This window comes from Lepidothrix coronata, unplaced genomic scaffold (assembly GCF_001604755.1).
Source record: "Lepidothrix coronata isolate B3197 unplaced genomic scaffold, Lepidothrix_coronata-1.0 Scaffold40, whole genome shotgun sequence".
In the NCBI taxonomy this organism is placed as follows: domain Eukaryota; kingdom Metazoa; phylum Chordata; class Aves; order Passeriformes; family Pipridae; genus Lepidothrix; species Lepidothrix coronata.
Window position 1 is genome coordinate 5888872 of NW_016690220.1, and position 23381 is coordinate 5912252.

The 23381-nt window shown below is 37.3% G+C and overlaps 1 protein-coding gene across 18 annotated transcripts in view; it reads right to left on the bottom strand.

The window, feature by feature from the left end:
* The window catches only part of LOC108496469 (poly(rC)-binding protein 3-like), a 492944-nt gene that overhangs the window by 234425 nt on the left and 235138 nt on the right, over positions 1 to 23381 (bottom strand). The window lies entirely within an intron of this gene.

The window sequence follows — 23381 nt, forward strand, 5'->3', positions numbered from 1 at the left end:
CACTTGGCATATCTTGCATCATTGAGGAATTGTGTTAAAGCATCGTGTTCTATTTATTGATTTCCAAGAGTTCAGATTTTTGTGCTAGTCTAAATTGCAATACTGAATTACATATCAAATTGCTACAAACTAGCCAAAAGAGGATATCACCTAACCAGATCACTTGGAAATAATTTTTTTTGGTGATACTACACAAAAGAGAAACTAACTGCTAAAGAGAGTTTTCTTAATTAGATTTATTCTGCAGATTCATTTTCTTAAGCTAAAGTGATACATAAATGGGTAGCAAAAATTAAAACTGAAGTTTTCAGATATGGATAAATTTGTATTAAACTTATAGTTGCCCAGCACCTACTTAAACACCCTCGATTCACAAGTTGCCTGTATCCTTAAAACTTTTGTTAATTAAAAGGGCCCAGAAAACTTCTCATTGCTCAGTCTATTCTTCTCCAGTCTGCTACTGTGTTTCTTGGTCGAGATGCTTCCCTGAACCCTGCGGAAGGAAAAGTAACCATAAGAAAAGCAAATTTTATTGCTTCCTGCCACGAATGGCATGGTAGTAAGATTGTTCAGAAATTGAGAAGTTATTATCAGGGCTTGAACTAAAAGGGAAGAAAAGGAGAGCTGGGTTTGATCAGCGCAGCAGAGAAGCTGCAAGTCTTCACTAGGTTCTTCTAGTGGTAGAAGTGCCTGTCAACTGACCGACATGTTACATGTTCATTCAGTCGTGCTTACCAGGCTGCTGGTGTTGCACTACAGAAGAACTTTCATTGTCCTTTCCAACTCCAGGTCCATGAACACCATGTCAATCGGAGAATACAAATCACTGTCCTAAATAAAACTGACCAATTCCACAATTCTTGTTCTCTGAAGTACTCTCATTGACCTCATTATTGCACTTAGGCCTTAACTTTTTCATCATACGCAAGCAATGAAAACAGTATAAATTTAGCTGAGATGAAAGGGGAAAAATTCTGTGAGATAAAGTGACTGGACTTCTGTCCAGTACAGGAATTTATTAATAAGCAACAAGCTGAATGCATTACTTCTATACTTTGAAAGATATATAAACACACACATGCTGATAAAACATAAAACCGCTACTCTGTAATCTTAATTCAGTTTTCAGTTTATAACAATTTGTATTCTTCAACAGCATACCTTATTTTTGGAACATCTACATATGTAGACTCAAATATGAGAAAATAATAAATTTTGAATATGTACATTCAGCAAGAAAGTCAGGAGTGACAATGCTCTCAGTAAGAAGGAGTCACAGTCATTACACTGTGAATGTATCTGTCACCCTGACATCTAGCTTTGCTTAATTACTTATATAATATCTTTATGGGACAGTTTAGAAACATTCCATTTCATCCAAACTGACATTTTCTCAGAGTGAGCCTGTGTTGTTAGTATTATCTGAGAAATATAATAAAAGGACAGCATGAAAAGCATAGCTTCACATATAATCATTGTGTTATAGTTTCATTACATCTCATGCTCTGTTAATTCAAGTGACTGGCATTCTGGTCTAACCCTCTTAAGATATTTAAGAGTAAGAAGAGGCATATTCTGAAGCTCTACCCAAACAGCTGCATTTTGATTTGACCTGACCAGCAACAACACACAGTTTTGAGATAAAAGCCAACCCCCCACCATTTTAATTGAAAGAAGAGCTGGAATATCTTGTTTCAGAAACACCAAGGCATTGCCCGAACCTGGAGGCACAGGTGCAAATAGGTGAGAAAGGAAAATAACGTCATCAAAATACCTCCAAGTTTCAAAACTCTCTGATCTGAAATGCATATGAAGTTTCATGTGTATCGGCATGATAAGGTAGTCTAAACCATTTTAGCTTACTTATGCCTAACCATACCTGGGGATTAGTATTTTCTGAATATGTAGTTAAAATGCTCTACAAACTTAACTGGAATCTAAGTTTCAGAGCTGAGTGAGAAATGTTTCACAATGTGTCTTTCCCCATCAGTATATTTACAAGCTGTTTCAGTTTGCAAGCCTGAGTGCATAGCTTATGAGAAGAAAAAAAGATTACTGTTTTAGAGTGAAGGCAAGTTACTCTATATTTATTTCTTTTAGTCACATGAGACTAAATCCATCTACTCACCTAGGAAACATGAAATATTTACTCTTGTGTGTAAGAAAACCAGAAAGTTTTGAGGTTTCCACTGCACTTCACAACCTTTGTACAATGAATCCCAAGGGAAAAGCTGGGGCAGTTTGCAAAATCCTCAGCAGCAAAGCTGCCACCACTGAAGCTTACCATGCTCCTGGCATGAGGAATCCCTCAACAGTCTACACATACCTCCTCTGCAATGAGAATCTCACCACGGCTGCTGCCGTGTAACTCAAAGGAACTGCAGGAGGACACTTCTGTCAGCCCATTCCTCTGAATGGGAATAGCTTTAGTGAAAATGATGGGAAACCAAGTATTGGACTGTACAAGTATCCATCAACATTAAGCTTTGCAGTCAGCGGTACAGAGCATTGAAGAGCAATACTGGTGAGGAGTAAGGGAGAGAAAGCAGGTGACATTTGCTTTATGTTTTCTCTAAAAATAACCATAAACCCCACAGCTATTAAACTCCACAGAGAAATGAATAGCTTTATGAAGCATCAGTAACAGTTGAGACTTTAAGGCAGGAAAGATATTAACTGACCTCCTGGGTAATATTTCTGGCATTACTTTTGCTCATTCTAGAGGTCCAGTGAATATCAAGGAAACATTTAAAGCTCTGTGATCTTCTTCCAGTTTTATACTGTCCCTTTTACTTTCATAAAGTTATCAGCTACCACCGTGCAGAGCTTGAAAGAGGACTCTCAGGAGACTACCGATACCATCTTCTAACTATCCAGAAAATCAGTGATGTGGGATGTCAGAACACACTAAAGAAACTGGAACTGGTCTAGCAGTAAAGTATGCTAAAGACATTATTTTCTAATGATGATGTAATCATTTGCTTCAACAATTAACAAAAGGTCATTACCTTAGATACAAGAGCAGATGTTAAATTACCTGTGACGTATACAAAGATATTACTATTTTCTATTTAAAGCTATATTCTCCACTTTTAAGCCTGTCACTGTGGAATTTGCTTTGACCAATTCAGCAAAGAACTTCAGTGAAAACAGTAACAGTTAATAGTGGGAACTGGCATATGACTGGAAGCAAAGCCTGAAAGCCCACTAACTGTTAATCAAAGTCTGCTAGAGCACACTCTGAAACAGAGCTACCATCTGCCATGCTTAAGGACAAGAGCAAGAAAGCAGAAGCTATTTTTTTTTTTTTTATATTTCCCAGCACACACACAGGCAGGAGAGACAGGGGAAGGAAATGAAACATGATGAAGTGCTGACACAACACAGCCAAAGACTCGGCACAGTGATGAATGCCTTCAAGTCTGCAGAACAACAGAATGTGACCTTCGGGCTTTGTTTCCCATCCGGCTCTTTGAGGAAGCTACAGGGCAAAACACGTGTGTTGAGGGAGTGCAGTGTCTGCACAGCACCTCAGAGAATTCTTGATTTCCTGGTCCATAGATCTTCAGGAGTCTAGCACTGTAAAATTGATTTCTCATTGCTGTTTTAATTCTGCTACTTGTCTTCTTTCTACTGAACTCCAAAAAATTGTAAGCGTGTTTAACTGCAACAGCTCCGAAGACCTTTGTGAGAAAATGAAGGTAAATGATAAAGTCATTGAAAAGATCAGATGTGAAAAATATCTTCTGCAAAACTAACTGATGGTTTGATACAGTGAACATTATTTAAGATAAAAAGAAGGATGCAGGATCAGATATAGTATAATTTAAAAGTCTTTCTGTGACAACTGTTCTAATATTACAAAAATATGAAGAATAATGAATAATCCTACTCAATGACACCCTTGAGAGAAAGGAATGCCTAGACACATGAAGATACTTGTTATTTCCTTTCTGTATTTACCTCTTACTTCCTTCTTATCTTGGTGTGGGTCATAGGGCTGACACTGACCACTAAAGAATATCAGAGTACAAGAATGGCTGAACTGCCAGGGCCTTTCTGACAAAGCTACATATCCCATCCAAATCAGCACTTGAGCCTAAGTATGTTTTTTCAATTATATGTGTTTAAGAAAGTTATATGCTTTTTTTTTTTCACTCTCTTTAGGTTTCTGGTTCTACACATCTAAGATACAGATAAAATTATACCTTTCTGTCCTGACAAAAAGCTGTAAAATGTAGGCCTGCTTTCATAACTATCAGAATTCTGTAAAATTGCACTGGGATGCTGTTACGTGCAAAAACAGGTAGGGGCCATATAAGAGCAAGAGGGTGTTGAAAAAATGAAGCTACTAGATGATATAGTTCTGTCAGACAGAAACAGGACTGTATTCTGCCTTTAATATCAGCCTACTAAAATTATAGAATAAAAAGATAAGACTAAAGCTACGTGCACTTCTTATTGCGTACTCATATGTATATATGACATAGATAAAGGACCATACTGCCAAAAGCCTGTCCATCTTTCTGACTTTATTAGTGATCTGATGGAAGACACTAACCCTGTTTGGACACCTTGCATTACTTATCTGTGCCACAAGTACACTACTGACTTGCTTGAAGAAAACACAAGGTGCTTAAAACCCAGTTTAGCAGCCACTCCAAATTCAAATATTTATGTATGTTGAACAGTTTAAAATATTTTGTTGTGTAGTTTCTGAGCTTACTTCAGAGTTGGGGATTAAAAAAATAATAGATAATGAATGTATTCATTCATACAGAAAGGCCACACATGTCCTATGGTCAGAGACAGAAAACATCTCTGATGTCTTGTCACTGCCCAGCCACTTCAACGAGAGCAGCACCTGGTGACAAGGAGTATTATGAAGTCCTATAACTGTTGAGCAGTTCAGAGGAGAGATCAGAAGGACCTGTAGAACAAATGCAGATAACTTTTACCCCTAGCACTCTGTTTTGCTATCTTGTTTTAATCTAACTGTTCTTTGCTTCAGAAATGCCTGAGACAGTGAGCCTTAGGCTGCTACACAAACATGAATCCACTGCAGGGACGGTCCCAGCAGACAAAGTGCTACACCACACACAGCACATGCTCCCTTTTGCCTCATATAGGTATCAGAAAGGACATGGGAAGAAAAAGTTCGTTACTATGAGGGTGGAGAAAGGGTACAGAACAAATACTAACAGTTAAATGCTTGTTTAACAGCTCCAAATGAATCAGCTTCTGAGTTTTAGGGACATGGTGGTGAAGTAGGACCATGGCAAGATAGATACTTGAATCAGCAGCCTTCTGTACATGTACAGAGACACATAGCATCTTCCAGCTGCAACTTCTGTGAGAGCAACAAGCATCAGCTCCTTTATTCTGCTTGCAGAATCTGCAAGCAGCTTTCAATCAAATGGAAAAATAGCATAAATTACAAATATTAATGTAACAAAATTTATTTAAGAATCTCCAATGATAGGGGGTGGTGAGGGATGAAGAAAAAGATATGTGACACATCAGCATTCTCATCCCTTCTCTGTGCTTGCATTGCAGAACCTTTAAAATTAATTTTAAATTAAAAATTTCCAGTCACATGGGAAGAGAGTCATATAACAAGGGAGTTTCAGCTACATACCGTAGCTGGGAAACTAAAATGTATAGACAGTAAGACCCACTCAAGTATATGTCTCTTAAAACAGAAAGGATATTTGAAGCTGCTCTAATCGCTTTTTTGTTTCTTTATTTGTGAGGCCATCTGCAGTCAGTCGGTTCACCTAAGCCTGGTCACACCCAAAAGCCCTTTTTTTGTCGTTGTTGTTTCTGCTGCTTCTGAGATGGAATCTGCCTCTTGAAAATGTTATGAAATGCACTACTCACTCACAGCTGCACCTTCTTTTCCCCAGTAGCTGTAGGATTGTTTGATGTTAATGCGATCAAGTTCTGTAGGAGGTAGCTTGTTAACACCCTTATAAAAATCATCTCATGTAAAGGCAATTCATATTGATGGCTTGACAACAAAACTAGCATACTTACACTTATTTCTTGCAGTTGTTGCAATTTTTCCAGGCCTTTTTTCATTTAAATATCTCTCAATAGCAGGAAGTCATGCTGAATAAAATATCTGAGAAATGTATGTTAGAGGTGTATTAAAGTACAACCAGAGTACATTTTTCTAAATCAAGAATCTAAGATCTTCCACCATTTAGTCCCACATCTTCCACATATGTCCAGCCATGAACAGTCTCAGTGCCCCACATCTCATTAGGTTAGGCTTGAGTGTTCAGTTTGTGGGAAGAAAAGCTGTCATTCCCCAGAGAGTGGAAGGATTCCTGAGTATCTGTTTCCATCTTCTTCATGAGAAGTCACTCCTTGAAAGATATGGGAAGAAGGGCAAATATTGGACCATAACAACCACCACAGCTAATTCACCTCTAGTGTTCTGAGATCAACATATTCCAAGTTATTGTAGCTATCATGGCTTATCTCGAAGTGGCATTTATGACCATCAACCCGCAGTTGAGGATCTCATTTGCATCATCAGCTCCAAATAGGACAGTAATTTAGCCAAACACAAGCTGGCTAAAAACAAAATTGGAAGTTTTAAATGTGGCTTTGAACCTCCAAAGTGCAGTAAGACCGTATTTTCACACTTTCCCCTGTTATCATGAAGACTATTAAGTTTCTTTTTTGGCTTCTCCCAAGAACTATAGATTTAAGGAAAAACTACAACTATATGTCTTGCAGTAAAGTTTCCAGAATTAATAGCATGGTATTGTACCATTTCATTACAAAAAGTTTGGATATGAAGGATGAACAAGGCATGCTGTGTGATTGTGGCCATACAAACAGACAACACTCTGCAGAAAACTTGTTCAATGTTCTAAGCAGTCTATCAGAGCTATGGTTAAGCAGATATGGTGAACTAAAGAAAAAATAGCAGTAACACTTCATCTATGTAAGTGCACAGCACTTTCAATCCTAAGTATGATGGCTATTTTCTGAAGAGTCACAGCATATCCACAGCCTCTAGAGAGGATCTCATATCTGACTGGACACACAATTTTATCAGGCTCAATAAAACCATATGCCAGTATAGGTAAGGCTTTCTATACAGATTTCCATTTTTGTTATTGTTGTGTATTTTTCTGACAGGTGTTTGAATACTTCATCAAGTGTCACTCTGTGATCTTTCCCTAACATCTGAAAGTTGATGTTTCAGACAGGACATAGAAAAATTAACTGTGCTACTGTCTAAGACATTATTTTGGCCTAAGGAAAATTATACCGGGCAAGAGATCAGAACAGATGATGACATTTCTCTCCCAAAATCTTCTAGATGCATTTACAAAATCTAAGGCTGAAGAACTAACACAAAATGTCAGATCTAATTTAGAAAGTTCAGCATCTAAAACGTTATTTTTACCATTTCTCAAGTGTTCTGTAGCTCAACTGCATTCAGATGGAATGGTCTTTGCTAATGCTATCTCCTACAAATGATCACCATTTTACATTTAAACTATTAATAACAAACAACAAAGCAGGACCTTCTGCTTGATTTACTAGATCAGCAACTTCAGATATGTCCTTTCAATAAAGTATGTGCAGAAGCAGCTTGTCTTTCCAAAATGCATTTAGACACCTTGCTGTGTGTCAGTGGTGGTAAATAAGACATAAAAGTAGAGAATTTACACAACCTACCATTTATTTTCTCCAGATGAAGTATACATATATACATCCTTTTCATGTCTACTTTGGAATAAATGAAGTTCTACCAATCCATGAAAAATTATTCCACAAGGTATTAGTTTTTGAATTCTCTGACTTTCTTCCTGAGTTCCTTTCACCCACAACCACAACCAACTATTTTTTAAGTTTGAAGCCATATTCTGACAAATTTGCACCAAGAGACAGCTGGGGACAAAATTCATGAATGTATTTTACGACCCTGTATTCCTTTATTGATGTAGCTCATGCTTCAGAAATTGCCTTCAGTTAAACTAGCAAGCACCTTGGGTGGAACTAAGATTCTGCATCTCATAAATAAATAAAAAAAAGTAAGAATCTGGTTCCATAGCTGCATCTATGTATCTTTCCTCCCTATACACTCCAAATATTGATATAAGCCTATAATGGGCAGACAATAAGCACTTGGAAATGCTAACACACTCTCATTTTCTTGCCAAGCAAGGCCCTCTGCACTCCAGAGGAAAGGGGATTTGGATGTTGTTGACCAGTCATCATATTTTGAGCTTGACAGAAATCAAAGATTGAGGTTAGTTAATGAATAATCCTGAATAGTACAGTCAGCATGAGTAGTGTTTGCTCCTTATTATCTTCATACTACCTTTTACACATGTGAAGGATCCTTATCTTTCGCAGCTTGTGAATGAGTCCCATACTTTGCAAATGCCTCTGCTAGAGCAACTGGGAGGCAAAACTACTCTCCAGTAGCTGAAGACCCAACATACTAAAAGGATGAACTGAGTCAGTTCCTAATTTCCATGCAGTGTTTCAGTCTATTATGTACCAAAGCATATATGAAGTTTATACTTCACCCTACTTTTTTTACCAGTGGTCTTGCTGCCCTCTCATTAAAATCTATTTTGCAGTCAAACAGGGTGTAATACTTCCATACTGAATGAATTACACTAGCCTTCCTTTTCAATTAGCAGTTAATGCTTTAAAATACCCTAGTTTTTAAAAACTGTTTGGCATTTGTATCCTGCGGGTCTCCTCTTTAAAAACACCTCTCCTCTACAATTTCTACCTGCATCTGCAGGTGATTACTTTTCTTCATTACCAGACAAACAAATTTAGGCATTAATCCCAAAGGAAGGACCATAAAATTGGTTTCAGCCTGCCTTTACATTTCTTTGCTATTTACCTCAGCTTAATCCATGAACCAATCTCCAGCTTTGCAGCTTTGCTTCCTGAACTCATGTATTAATGATATGTCAAAATCTAAAGCCCCCTGAAGAAAAGAGGTTGCCATGGGATACTGAGCGCTTAGGAGCAAAGTGTAGAAAGACGTATCCTGCTAAGAAAGGCTCCAAAGACCTTGCTCTGTCAGCCAGTATTGCTTTTTATCTCTTTAGATGAAACAAAATCACTGCTCTGGGAGGCACTGGGCATCTGTCAGCCCTGATTGCTCCATCAAACTGACCATTTCAACAGGACTGTAGGAATTCATTTGCAGAACGAAAGTCTTCCAGTTCCTCAGAAGCTCTGACTGGTGTCAGAGCTGCTCTTTGGCAACATATATAGACAAATAACTTTTCTTCAGTAGTACCTGGCTGCAATTACCTTCTTCCCTCCTAGCTTTCTAAACATTTCCAAACCCATATGCAAAGAAGTCATGGGCTACAGATTAATGATGTTTATGAGGGAGAAAGGAGAATAAAGCATGAATGCTTTGAGTGGGGCTAGCCAGCCAAGTGAACACTAGTTCTTCAGATAAAAAGATGATTTTTGAAAAAGACAAGAGAATAAGAAGAGGTGAAGACTAGAAGATGTGACTGCTAAAGCATAGTTTCCAAGAGAGAGCATAGCTTCTGCCAGAAGTGTGTGCTTGGTGAGAAAAATAGAATTCTGAATAGCCTGAAGGGCTAACAAGAGAGTAGACATTTGTGACAAGTTCCCTGTGTGCATCAAAGAGCTTGGTCACTGATGTACTTAGAAGTGTTTATATAGTCCCACAGCAATGCAGTCACACCAAAATCTTCAAAATTTTAGTTTTTCTGAATACAAGTTGCTGCCACAGAGCTATAGTACATACACAGAAATGTCTTTTGACACAACCTTTAGCAACATACAAGTTTACGGAAATTCAGTTCTGCTTGCAAATGATTCACAAAGGAGAAGAAAGGCTGAATTTGAGTAAAAATTTGTACTCTTTTTTTCCATCTTTTTTAGCAAATTTACCCTTTGTAAGGGTAGCTATAAAGGTTTGATTGCAAACGTTGTGCATAGTGTACTTTGTTGTTTCAAAAAGCTACCTAAGAACACAATATTCAACTGGTAAAACCAATTATCCATTTACATGTCTCATGTTTCTGATTAATTTCTTTGTAGGAAAACATAACAAAATTTTGCCTCTGGTTCATCAATGATATTCAGCTGAAACAGAGGTTATACTAGAGATTTCCATGCACAGTTATCTAAAGATACAGTGTCTACAGCTATCTAACCATACAGCATACAAACAGAGTCTGGTCTTCCTCTTTTACAGTCATTTGTACAGATAGAAGTGAGGAAAAATGACCCTGAGGGGACAGCATGTTCTCCGAGAAGTGTAGTGTGTCTGCTTCACCAGTCAGAGACTGGTGGAGATAAGAGAAGTTCCCCTATTGTAATGGTTTCCAGTTGAAGACCATGCTGGATTCTGTCAGCAAGATCTATTTTATATCATGAACGCCCAATGCTAAAAAGAAAAGAAGAAACACAATATGTATTTCAGCTACACAGTACAGATAGCACTTTATAGTAGAAAAAGGAACATGGTATTATTTACCTCTGACACAAGATATAAGAAAATCCCAATGAATATACCACTGAGATGACATCTAAAATATTGTGTTCCTGTTTCTGAAAAGTCTTTATCACAAAAAATATAGGAAATTTACAGAAAAGAGGAAAATATTATTAAAGCAGAGGACATTGTGATTTCTGGGTAAAGATTAAAATAGTAATGCATGGTTAAATAAAGACTACAAAGATAGGGGGTATGAAAATCATCTTCAAGTGTTAGAATGTCATAAGCAATGAAATGAGAGAGAAAATACTTTCACTTAAAGGACAAAAATTAATAATTATTGAATGATCCTAACAAGAAGCAAATTGGGGGTAATACTAGATGAGGAAACATCTCCCAGCAGTGCATTTGACTGCACCATACCACTTTTCTTCAGAAAATGTTGAGGATCACATCTCTTAATGTAAATGTACACGCCAACTCATCAAGTTACCCACAAGGGCAAAATAGCAGTCTAAGAGAGCTCTCTGTGCCAGCTTTCTCCTGTGAACTTGCAAGACTAAATTCAAAACCAAGGAAAAAAAAAGTATATTTAGTTCAGAACAACAAATGAGAGAAGATTCTCTAAAAATATGAGCTAAAAATTTTAGTTCTTGGTTTTATTTAGACTTTTTCTCCTCCTAGAAAGCTTCGAGTCTCATAAAAAAACCACAACAGAATACACAATAATACAAAATTGCCTTCGGTGAAACATTTCTCCTTGAAAAATCTTTTTATCACAACAGTATTTTATGGGTAAGAAATCTCTTACAAATTGAAGAACCTTTCAAACCAGAATTTTTTGTTTTGAAAGTAACCACATTGATTTTCTCTCAACTGTATTTCTTAATAAACATGAAATGCTTATTAATTTCTTTATGGTATTACCATGAATCTACTGACTCATTTACTTTAAAATTCAAATAAATAAAAAAATAGATAGATAAATAAAAACAACAAAACAAACAGACAAAAATTATTGAAACAAGCAAAAAAATTAATCAATCTGCAACTAGTACCCAGCTCCCATTGTATGCTTTTGAAAACTTCATCCTCCTTGGTGCAAGTGGAAGCCCAATGATGCAGCATGTTTGGTCCAGGGTGATGTTCCAGATAACCCGCACAGTTAATGCAGCATCAATTCCCACCTGTAGACCAGGAAAAACCCACGCAAGGAATAATGCATTTAGGCAGACAACAGCCTTGGATGAAGAATAAATTGCATCCTCATATCTTTGAATTTCACTTTGCAAGTCACCACTTTCAGATCTAAGTCGGATCTACTGGGAGTGGGGTTTTGAAAAGCTCCTGTTGTAAGTCAGTTACAAAACTTCCAATGACTCCTGTGAGCTGTTATGAGCCTTTGTAAAAAAATGCATTAGCAGTCTGAGGGACTGAACACCTAAAGTGTTAGGAGGCACAACACTGTGGTCATTCACTCAGAGTGGTAAAATGACATCTATAAACTTACAGTTCGCTTGGAGAGCAGCGTATGTTCGGGCCGTGTGATGCTAGCCAGCAGACGTAGACAATTAGTTTTCCTAGACTCATTTTACAGTCAAGTAATAGTGAGATATAACACCTAGCTGGTTCCTCTTACTCTCACATTTAGCAAATCAAGTCTAAAATTCAAAAATTTCAGGCACAGTTCTGGTACTCTGCTGCTTCCACCTAACAGAGCTGCAGGGGCCGGCATTTCATTCTCCTAACACAGACAGCTGCAGTGTTGAAGCATACCTCTGTAACATGCTTCATCTCTCTTGCAGAGCATAGAGAGCAAAAGGCAATGCAGTAGAGAACTACCTAGATTACCATTTATTTACCCAAATACAGACATTTTCAACTACTCAGCCCTTTCAATTGGAGATTGACCCTTGGAAATACAAACCCCACAGTACTCTGGCCTGCACAGAAAGAGACACATCGCTTATTTTAACATAACCTCTGTTAAACACAGAAAGTCAGAGCACCTGCAATTTTAATTCCTGCTATAGGGTTGCAGTCAGCTTGATGGTGTACAACATATTCTGACTCGACTTCACATGGATATGGTGAATCAGTGCCATTTTTCATTTAAATAAATAACCCAGGATGGCTATTAAAACTCGCTAAACCACCAACTTTAAACAATTACTGAGCCTCATCAAGGTTGTCTTTGTACCTCAGCTCAAGTATGACCTCAAATTGCCCATGCAAAAGGTAAAACTACCTTACTCTTGCCTCCACTGTCATACTAAAGCAACACCTCTGCCATCTCAATTTAATGCAGTGTAAAGACATCCCTTTTTTTCAGGGAAGACACGACCCGAGGCTGCTGCTTCTCCTTTCTCTGTGTGTTGAAGCATAGATGCCTTTTGAACTTCCTGAAGTCAGCGAGAGATCCCCTGGGTATTATCATGTTTATTTTAGAAAAGGCCTATTGTTCTGGAGACTAAGACCATTTCTGAGGCTATTTTGAAACTGCTTTTTCCAACTGTTAATTGTTCTAACCTTCAATTTTAGGGACATCAGAGGAAAAGTAATTAAAGACCCATTTCTCCCAGCAGAGACACTATTTTTATTCATTTTTGATACACTATTTGGCTATTTATTGCCCTTATTGTTCCATTTGATGGTTGCTAGGGAGAAGGAGATTAAAACTCAATGTGCAGCACAGCTCATTCTAGGGTATAATTTTTCTGGTATTTAAAATAATATATGTTAGATAATAGATAAAAATTACTGTGTTGAGCTTAAAAGAGGATATTATTGTGCCATATTTAGTTTTATTTTTTCCTGGTCTTGAAAAAAATTTTTCTTAAGGGATGCACAGGAAGAAGACAGATATGATAAATATAAACAGATTTCCTCAGTGAATGCTAGAGGAGAAGCATAAGCCCCGAAACAACTAACTGTTTTCCTCTACAGAACAAAGAAAAAGTTCCTCTCTAGACACTTTAATTACATTTTTTACTGAAGAATGCAGCTGCTGTTATGCATTACTTGGAGCATGACATAATTCTACAATTAAAATTAATTTCCTAATATAGCTGTATTAGTGATTGACCTACAAAATATGGGAAAATATCCCCAACTTGGTGGTCAACTACACTGGGCAGGACAAAACCCAGGGTCTCTCTTGGAAAAAGCAGAAAGTTAGTTAGCAATCACGTTTTGCTCTGAGTCACTAGTTTTTCCTAGAGACTTTTGGTTTCTTTGAGAAGGTTGGCTTTTCCAAACATGATATGCAGCGAAGCAACAGACTGTGGGTAGACCACATGAGGCATCAGCTTCACTGATAAAAGTCATTTCACAAAACTGAAGCAGGTGGTTGAGGAGATGGACTTCCATATGAAAACCAATCTGGAGTCAGTGTCCAGAGAAGGAGAAACGAATTGCCCACTTCTGAGCCTATCTGGACCAAATGTGTGGAAACTCTGGAGGGAGAACTGTCATCTGAAGATCTGTGCAGCTAAAGCCAGGGCTATAGGAATGGCTGTGCCACCTATGATGCACCACTTGGCTTGTGTTATTTTTCAATTTAAGTAAAACAAGAGGCAACAAGTTTTATCAAGTAAGAAGAAAAAACTCTTTCAAGGTGACAGATTTTTAATGCTACTGAAACCTGTGTATGAATAGAAACTTGTGATGAGTTTGGACAAAGCACTTACATTCTTCTAGAAACAATATCTGAAACAGGGTAGCTGATTCCTTTTGCTGACACTTGTCAGGAAGAATTCAGAGAGGAATTTCTCTCCTGTATTAAAAGAGAAAACATGCCTGTGGTCACAGTCTCCTCCGACCTCCTCAGGCTCAGTTTCTGCAGCTGACTGCCTTTGGGCACATGCCTACGTGCTGCTTACATAGTTTTAACAGAGTCCCATGCAGAGGGGAACTTGGAAAGAACAGGGTTTGATTCCCAGCCCTACCAAAGGGTTTCTTGTGAGCCCTGGAGCATCTCATTTCATCTACACTGTTCGCTTCTTCATTCAAAAATAAATATAATAGCACTTACCTATTCTGCCATAAACTATAAAAATATTAATGTACCTGTATCATTCAAATGTTACGCTGATAAGCATCACACAGAAGCATCTCTAAATATTCACAGTGAACAACAGATTGTCAGATCAAAATGTTTGGCTATGTCACATGAACTTCAGAGCTTTCTCTCACAGAAATAACATTATGCCTCAGTTATACGACCAGAACTTGTAAAAATTGAACATTAGTTACCAGCATCTCTGATTTGGGAAAAAAACTGACAAAAACAAACTTGAAAGAGCTCTGAAAGAGTTTCAATTTCACGACTCAGCCTGTGGTAGTTTCAGTCTGTGACTGTTGCATGGGATATCTTCTGATTACCCAGAACTCTCAAGCTATCTTCACAGACGTGCTAATTGGCAAATATTGCAAGTACCAGGAAAACTGTTTTTCTAACAGAACCTTGATTTACCAATTTCTGTCAAGATCAATGACCTCAGAAATTACAACATTATTTTAAAATAAATTAGAAGAACCAGTGGCAATGGATGCAAGATGTTAAATACTAACTCAGCTGCTTTCCTCATAGATCCTTTAAAATCTGTGATCCCTGAAATTAAGTGTTTCTAGAGATTATAAAGTGTATCATTTACTACAGCAGTTCAAATCTTTGTTAAACTCAAAATAAAAGATTCTCAGAGATCATAAACTTGCCAAATGCAAGACCTGGCAGAGATATACATGGTTTTCTTCTGACTATCACATTCTAGTAAACTTTCATTTATGGGAATTTTTTCCTCCCAACTTTCTGTCTTCTCTTTTATATACATGCTATTCTGATTAATTGTGTTTATATAAAGCCTAAGAAACAATATAATAGAGCAAGAAGAATTTCAACCTCAGTACATACTACAGAGTGGAAAATGCTTCCTTTGACGTTAACTTCAGTTTTATAAGCATAAACAGGAATCTGAAAAATAGGGAGAACTCATTGAAAATAATGATCATGTAGAGATCAGCTGATAGAAAAGCTGAAAATATGACTAGAGAGAAAGAAGCTACTTGAGAGTCAAGCTTTAAATTAAAACAAGAGGTGTTGTAGGAGGCAGGTGAACTGAGCTGACATTTTATGGAATTAAAATCTAAAAATGGAAATAGGGAATAAAAAGGATGATGTAAAAGCATGCTTTAAAAACAGTTTTGAAAGAAAAAGAAGGTTGCACATAAAATGAATTCTTAGTAGATTTGAAGATCAGCTATCAAGGGAAAAATGAAAATATTTGCATTTAAGGAGATGACGAGGGCTACAAAAATTACTCCCAAACAGTATGGGCAATCTTAAAACTCAACAGAACATGAAAAGGACTTTCCTGAAGATGCGAAATGAAAATATCACTATACTCCTGTAGCACCTTAAGTAAATAGATTCTTAGGGTCAGGTATAACAACTGCATCAGCTACACCATTTTCCGATGGGTCATTTTGGTGGTCAGATATTACGCCAAGTTGGGACAAAATCAAAATGTGCAGCACTCTGACTAATGTGCATGTGTGTTACTGCCACTGTCCTAGAAGGAAGATTTAAGGAAATATTTGCAACTAAAGCCTCTACAAATGAAAGGAATAATAAACAAACAACCAATCGACCAACCCTCTTGGCCAACCACAGTAGTTTCATTCACACAAACAATATGGAGATATCTTTTTGTAGTCTAGGTATTAGACAACCTCTTTGATGTCAGGTTTCTACGAAATATAAAAAACACCAGTGTGATACCATACTGGATGCATCTCTTCTGTCCTGCTTTACATTTTGGAAAATGTATTCCAACTTCAAGGAGATTAACATCAATTCTACTGAAATACTAAATTTTAATTTAGAAAAAAATAAAAATTATAACCTTAAATAGGTTTAAACACCAACTTCTGCTGAAGAAGAAAGTAATTTAGAAGACTTCTGCACTAGATATTTACCACAAATTTGTTCAATCTTGATTTAAATGTTTCAATCAATACGGCTTGCAAACACATCCCTAACGAGACTCAGAATTTCAGCTTATCTAAAATCTGAAACCAAATCATACAATATTTAAATGGAACCAATCCCATTATTTTTAACAGATAGACACATTGAAATTTTCAAGAGACAAGAATCAAGTCACAGCAAGAATAATGCAGAAACATATCAAAATGAACTCCTGATTTTAAAATCAGATTCTTAGAATGAGCAAATTTGATCCTGTTTAACTATAAACCCAGAATACATTCAGGCAATATTTCTTTTTTTTGTTCTATTATGTTTTTTGTTACACTTTGTCTCAGTTGTCTCTTCTTCCTTCATGATCTAAATTCAGATACCAAGCTCAGAAAGTACTCATAATTCAGAGTTTCAGGTTCATCTCAATATTACAACCAAAACTGAGCTCAAGACTCTTTTAGAGAAGCTGATTACTCTAATCAACTAATGATGTCACCAATTACAACATAGACACAGGGACAGTACTGAAACTGCTTTAATTACTGTTTGAAGTCCCATTGAGGTTCTGATAAAGTATTAACCATCAGAGATTTCCACATCATTAAGTGATAATTTACAAAGCTCTAAAAATTCTGTATGTAGCTACTGCAGTAGAAAAGCCAGAAAAGTAAACTCAAGAATTTACATAGCATTGTTTTTGATTTAAACCAATGCAAAAAACCTCACAGTTTATGATTATAGTCACAAATTATTTTGCTTAAATAGGTAAAAAAATCCCTCAAATATATAAATTTAGAAAATAATAGGTGAAGAAGGTTAATTTTCTTTAATTGAAATTTTCTTTTTCATTTTTTCAATTATATTCTGCATGAGAAATTATTGCTGGGAATGTCAAATAAGCCAAAATGGCATTAATTAGCCAAATAAGACTGCATAACAAGATAAACAAAAATGAAAATTAAATGCTCTCAAGTTTAATTTAGGCATAGGGCATAATAATTTTGAAATTTAATAAAAGTTAAAAAGAGTTTTAAGAGTTGCTTTTCAACTCAATTGACATGTAATATGCTCCATTTACATGCAAAACATATCTTGGCTATATGAGCTACCCACAGCTGGAAGAGGTCCAATTTTCCAACTATAGCTAATAGACTTTTTACTGTAAGTTGAGAGAAAAATCAAATGCAGTATAAAAGCATGTAATGATCAGGTAAGTTGAGAAGGAGTATGAAATAATAGCAAGCAAGATTTGGAATAGGAAGAACAACTGTTGTTTCAAATGGGGGAAAATCATTTCAGAAACAAGTGGAGGGACAGATTCTGGTAGCTGCTGGTGCACATCAGATGTGCACACATGCAGAGTGTGTATGCAAGAAGAAAGATGAAATGAGAATCATTTACCACTTGGCTACAGCTGGGAAGGTGATGCTTTGCTGTTGCCCTTCCTTGCTTGTACTTGACTCTTTGCAGAGGCGCTGAAGAGACATCAAAATAGGGTGAATGAATGGACACAGAAATACACGCTGATTTTCCAGTTTTCAGATGTGTGTACTTGGAAAGGGCAGCATAAGATTAAATGAGTGTTTTTCGAGGACTGCTTTTCAAACTGTATGAAGAGAGAAAATAATGAAAATACTAAAATATATTGTTATGCATGTTATACCTATCAGCTTTCACTAACAGTATGGGTGTTGTAGAGGCGGTTCTGGCTCTGGTTCTAGCCCCAGGCACACATTTTTCTCCAGAGCCTGGAAACCCTCCTTTGCACTATTCATCCTTATCTCCATGTCTCAAGCTGAAGCCGCAGAGATATGTTCTGCCCAGAAAATGCAGGATCAAAAGGAGAAATGGAGCAGTCCAGAGGGCATTTCATGCTACAGTCAGGGTGGCTGCTCTCAGCTGAGCAGTAAGCAGAGACCTCTAGAAAAAAAAATTAAGCCCACTGCATACAGATTTACAGTGTGTTGCAGGAAGGCCAGGCAGCATTTGCACTGTTCCATGATTTCACAACAGGAGAGAAACACAGTGACTGATCTCACATAATGCCTTTTCAGTTTTTCTAGAATGTCATAAAGTATTAGCAGTGTTAATTGTGTTCTGCACTACCTAACAGGGAAAACCTCTCCCAGCAATATCTTGAAGACTGTTAATGGGAGAAAAGAACATTTTTTCATGCTGCTGCTACTGTTTGCAGGCGCAAGTGCAGAATCTGTGTAGAACGAAGGGGAGGGAAGAATGTGATTTGCAAACAAAATAAAGCATTCATAAATGGGTTCATCTTGTGGTATTACATGTGCAGCAAATAAGTTTGGTGTTTTGTTTTTTGGGTTTTTTTTGAGGGCTGAAGAATAAAAAATGTGAAAAAGATTGTGAAAGAACTTATTTTATTAGCCTGTACAATTCATACATTCAGCCATTGTCATGATAAAAAATGGTAGAAGCAGCAGCAATAGTGGTAAGGAAGAACTGAAAACACAAGAAGGAAAGAAAGAGTAAGTAGAAAGAAATTAGGGCTAGATATAACACTGTATCTCATTATGGTACTATCTTTTGATATAAAGGTTTTCACTATCTGCTTCAACAAAAGACTGTCTTATACAGCCTAAGAAAAGGTTAAGCCAGAAGGCAAGGGTAAAAGTGGAATATTAATACAGGTAGAAATATATTCTTTTGTGAAAGATGTGAAAAGCTTTCCTTCATTGTTTTATTTTAACACAACTTTGTAAAAAGCACATTTTCATGTGAATTCATGGTTTCCTCCTGCAGAGTTTCAAGTGTTTTTCCCAGCATTTGACATACAAGTGAGTGTGTAGATAGATTACAAGGTCACCCAGCCTATTAGTTCACAGGATTTATAACTCTTGGTAGCTAAACAACTTTTTTTTGTGTAATACACCTTGTATTGGAAATCTGAGGTTCCCAGTATTCAGTCTTCACCCCTGAGCTGAAGTATAAGGAAACCTTCAGGCTGACATGGAGGACAGAACAGAGAGGTGGTGTGACCAAGGTTAAAGGAGGCAAGATTTCAGTGTGTAATCTGAAGAGCTCCTAAAGAATCCTTTCTTGAAGATGTCAACACAAAAGGCATACTGACAGGGGGCACTTTTTTGCATTGTTGGTCACTCTGCACACCTTAACAGAGTCTAATGCTTGGGATTCTCCCAGGCTCTTGTAAGGGCCAACATCACACATGTGTGTACATATTAATGTCATTGCTGTCTTAGCTCTGGCTGCAGAAGTATTGACTGCCTGATGATGTCCTTACTTACCTTTCCAGGACAGTGCATTATGGGATCCTGCAGTTTTTTAACAGTGCTCAGAGGAGCTGAAAAAAGACCAATTCATTGGCAAAGATACCTCTAGGGAACAGCTTCTTCTCAGTGGCCAAAGAATACCAAAAAGAAAAATACAAATACCAAGAAAATTGTTCTGAAAATCTTGCCAAAACTTGACATATTGGATTTGCAGAGTTTCTTGTAATGACTGTATTTATAGGAAAGATATTTATAAAGACACATACAGTGAATGCACACATACAGTGAATGCATACATGTGTGCATATGTATCGCACATATTACTACATGTGTGTGTTTAATTACACTTATGTTATATACATATTTATACAAAATAAAATGAGGTTTTATTATTACTGAGCTATATTGCCAGAACTTTAGGGTGCATTTTAGAGTAGAAGCAACAGGAAATCACAAGATTACCAGCGCATTTGCAATATATTGCTTGACAAGGTCTCTTTCAACTACTGTTGCCAATAAAAACCAAGACTGACAAAACACACATCCATTACCAAAGCACCTTTCAGCACATACTATCTTTCATCCTGCTTTTCGATTTTACATATTTCCACTTAAAGACATACCCCAGCTTATGATGTTGCTACACGGGGTGCAATTAACCCGCATTATTTATTAAAAAAAATGACGTTAATGGGAAGGGTATGGAGATCTCAGGAATGCCATCCAGCTCCCACTATGGTAAATAAACACATCATAAAGATCTGATCAATTTTACTAATGCTCCATCTCCAAACTGTTGAATATATAGAGCGTTTCAAAACTACTGCTGCATGCTGGAGGCTAACTCACAAGAACATATGAGAAAAATTATTTTGAAAAGCCAGTCCCAGGCTATTATAACTAAATTTGAGCTGGCGCCATGCTTAGCGTAATTACGCAAATTGAAAGTAAAGCTAGAGAGAAAAACAGAAAAGCTATACCTGTGGTTTGTGCAACAAAAAGGCAGTGCCCGTACATGTCAGGCAAAGAGACGAAATGGGCCCATGGGACATGAGGAGTACACTGAAGACAGCCAAGGGTGGGTGAGTGATCCTGAGTCCCACTCAGAGCTAGCCTAAACTGCATTTTAAGGTTCTGGATAATATAAATTGGTGTATTCATCTCACCTAAATATAGATATATTACCTTACACCTGTTACAAATCCAGTTCGATGTATTTCAGTTGACAGCAATGATAAGTCGAGTAGTGGATTTAAAATTGCCACTTGCACTAAATGAATCAGTTACAAAGAAAATGCAACCACAAAGAAAATACCCCTTCAAATGAGAGTGTTACGATGCTAACATCATGTTGCACACATTATTAAAGAATAGTCTAACAGGTTGATTAGCCCTTTCTAATGTTGCCCATCCATTATTAATAAAGCAATCATACTTTCAAGGCCTGATTCTCAATTATTTCATTAACGGAATGAAAATTGAACAATGATGAAAAGAGAAACATTTTAACTTCCTTAGCAGTACTGGAGAGGAAAACCTTTTCTCCAACAGCGTATTTACTGCATTATTTGACAAGCGGAATAACCAACTATTATCGCTGAGGATTTTTGCTGGTGAACATACGCCAGTGAACCTATCAGATTTGTTCATTAAGTCTGACTCATGGAAAGACTAAAAGAGTACGTTATCTCAGCAACAGGAATGTGCTGTGCTTATACAGGCTTACTAGTCAACACATTTCCATTTTCTGACAGATCAGTACCCCCTACCCAATGTGAGAGCCAGAGATTCAGCTAATGTCCTACCATATGGCAAGAGATATACACTGATTTTTGTAGACCAAATTAATTCAGCCTATTGAATTCATTTTACATACACAGGTAGGAAAGGATGTTAGCCTCTAGGTTGATACTCAAGCCTTGCAATAAAATACATGTCTGAACTATAGCCAAAGGGGGATGAAACCTTATTTATCTGAACCTCTTAAATGTTTTGTACTTATTCCTTCATCCTTTCTGAAAGCCTCTATATACACTGCAGATCTCCTAACAGCTCCTCTGAAACCAAAACTGCCTGCAGAACATTGCCTATCAAAGACTTATTTCAAAAGCCCCAGGGACAGGACTGAAAGGGAGACAATTTGCAATTATATCATGCAAGAGCTGAAGCAGGGAGAAATGGATGAGAACATTTCCCCAGTGACTCCCCAAGCTGCTCTTGCTGCATCCTTGCAGCTAATGCACTGTATCTGTAATGAGGTTTGCTGGTATTTTAGAGAACAGGCTTATGGGTCGTTTCCTTCCCACGTTCCTTGGGGTGTCTCCAGGCCTAGGAACATAGGTGGATCATCGAGACATGCCTTGGTGTCAGAAATGAAGTCACCTCACAAACCACTTCACTGTCACCCAAAGGGGAACACTTGAAAAAAACAGAAAAGTGAGTATTTTTTTTTCATATGCAGAGAAGGCAGAGCACAGCATTCAAGAAATACTGTTTTAGGAGTGTTCAGACAAATACTCAATTGTCTTGGTGTTCCAAATGTCTTCTTATTTTTTTTTTATTATCTCTTTTTTTTCCTTTGATTTAAATGCAACTTTACAGTATTAAAATTCTTTTTATATTCAAGACTGATGCAAAGAGGGAATAGCAGGAAAGTGAAATGAAAGCAGAAATGTAGTGAATGGAATCTAAAAGTCTGCCCTAAGAAAACAAAGAAACAGAAAACAAGAAGAGATGTTTCTGGGAAAAGATGATGAAGGACGTGGTAAGATTCACCTCTATGGGAAAACAGACAACGGGAATATTATTATTATTATTTAAATAATAAACCATAGAATTCTTCCAAAAGAATTTTATGTCATCAGACTAAGCCTAACATAACGTTTTTCTTCTGCTGATGTTTGAGAATAGCCTATAGAAAAGCTTATGCTATTGGCTTCATACTATGCATTTATACCACATACTCAAGCCTTTGCTGTAGCCCAGACACACCCAATCTCTCTTCACATGTTGATCCACATACTCAGCTGCAGCTCAGACCCAGAACAGAAAAGTACTCAAAACCCCTTGCATTCATCTAGGCTGCAAGCTCCCCTCCATCCAGTCCAACCGCATTGGTAATAAGAAGTGCTGAATACCCTAAAGCTTATCCATCCACATCCATCAGCATGACTCACAGACTGAGAACTGTGTGGATGTCCGATCCACGTTTCCATACATTGTTGAGAATTGAAATTGCACGGTTCACAGTACACTGCATACACGTGTGCTCTCCTGCACCCTTGCATCAGCTGGAAGATCAGCCAGAAGCAAAACCTAAACAGCAGCCACCTGAGCTGGCAGACACAGCAACAAGTCCTCAGGTTCTTGGACAATGGCAGGATTTTTCCATTAATTATGTATGATGCCTACCTCAATGACATCCTTTGATTACTGTTCCTGTTCCTGTTACTTACTAATAAATTTCTCTGGACTGCATGACCCATCATGGCCACACCTTCCCTTTGAGCTTTTTAAGTCCAAAGTTTATATATCTCTTGTTTCCAGTGCTGTTATAAAGCAGCACTTTTTGGGTCTCCATTGTATAACACTGCAGTGACACAGGCTGATTAAATGACTGAGGAGTGACCAAGATCTTAAAGTCATAGGCAGGGAGGAAAGGTTTGCTTCGATT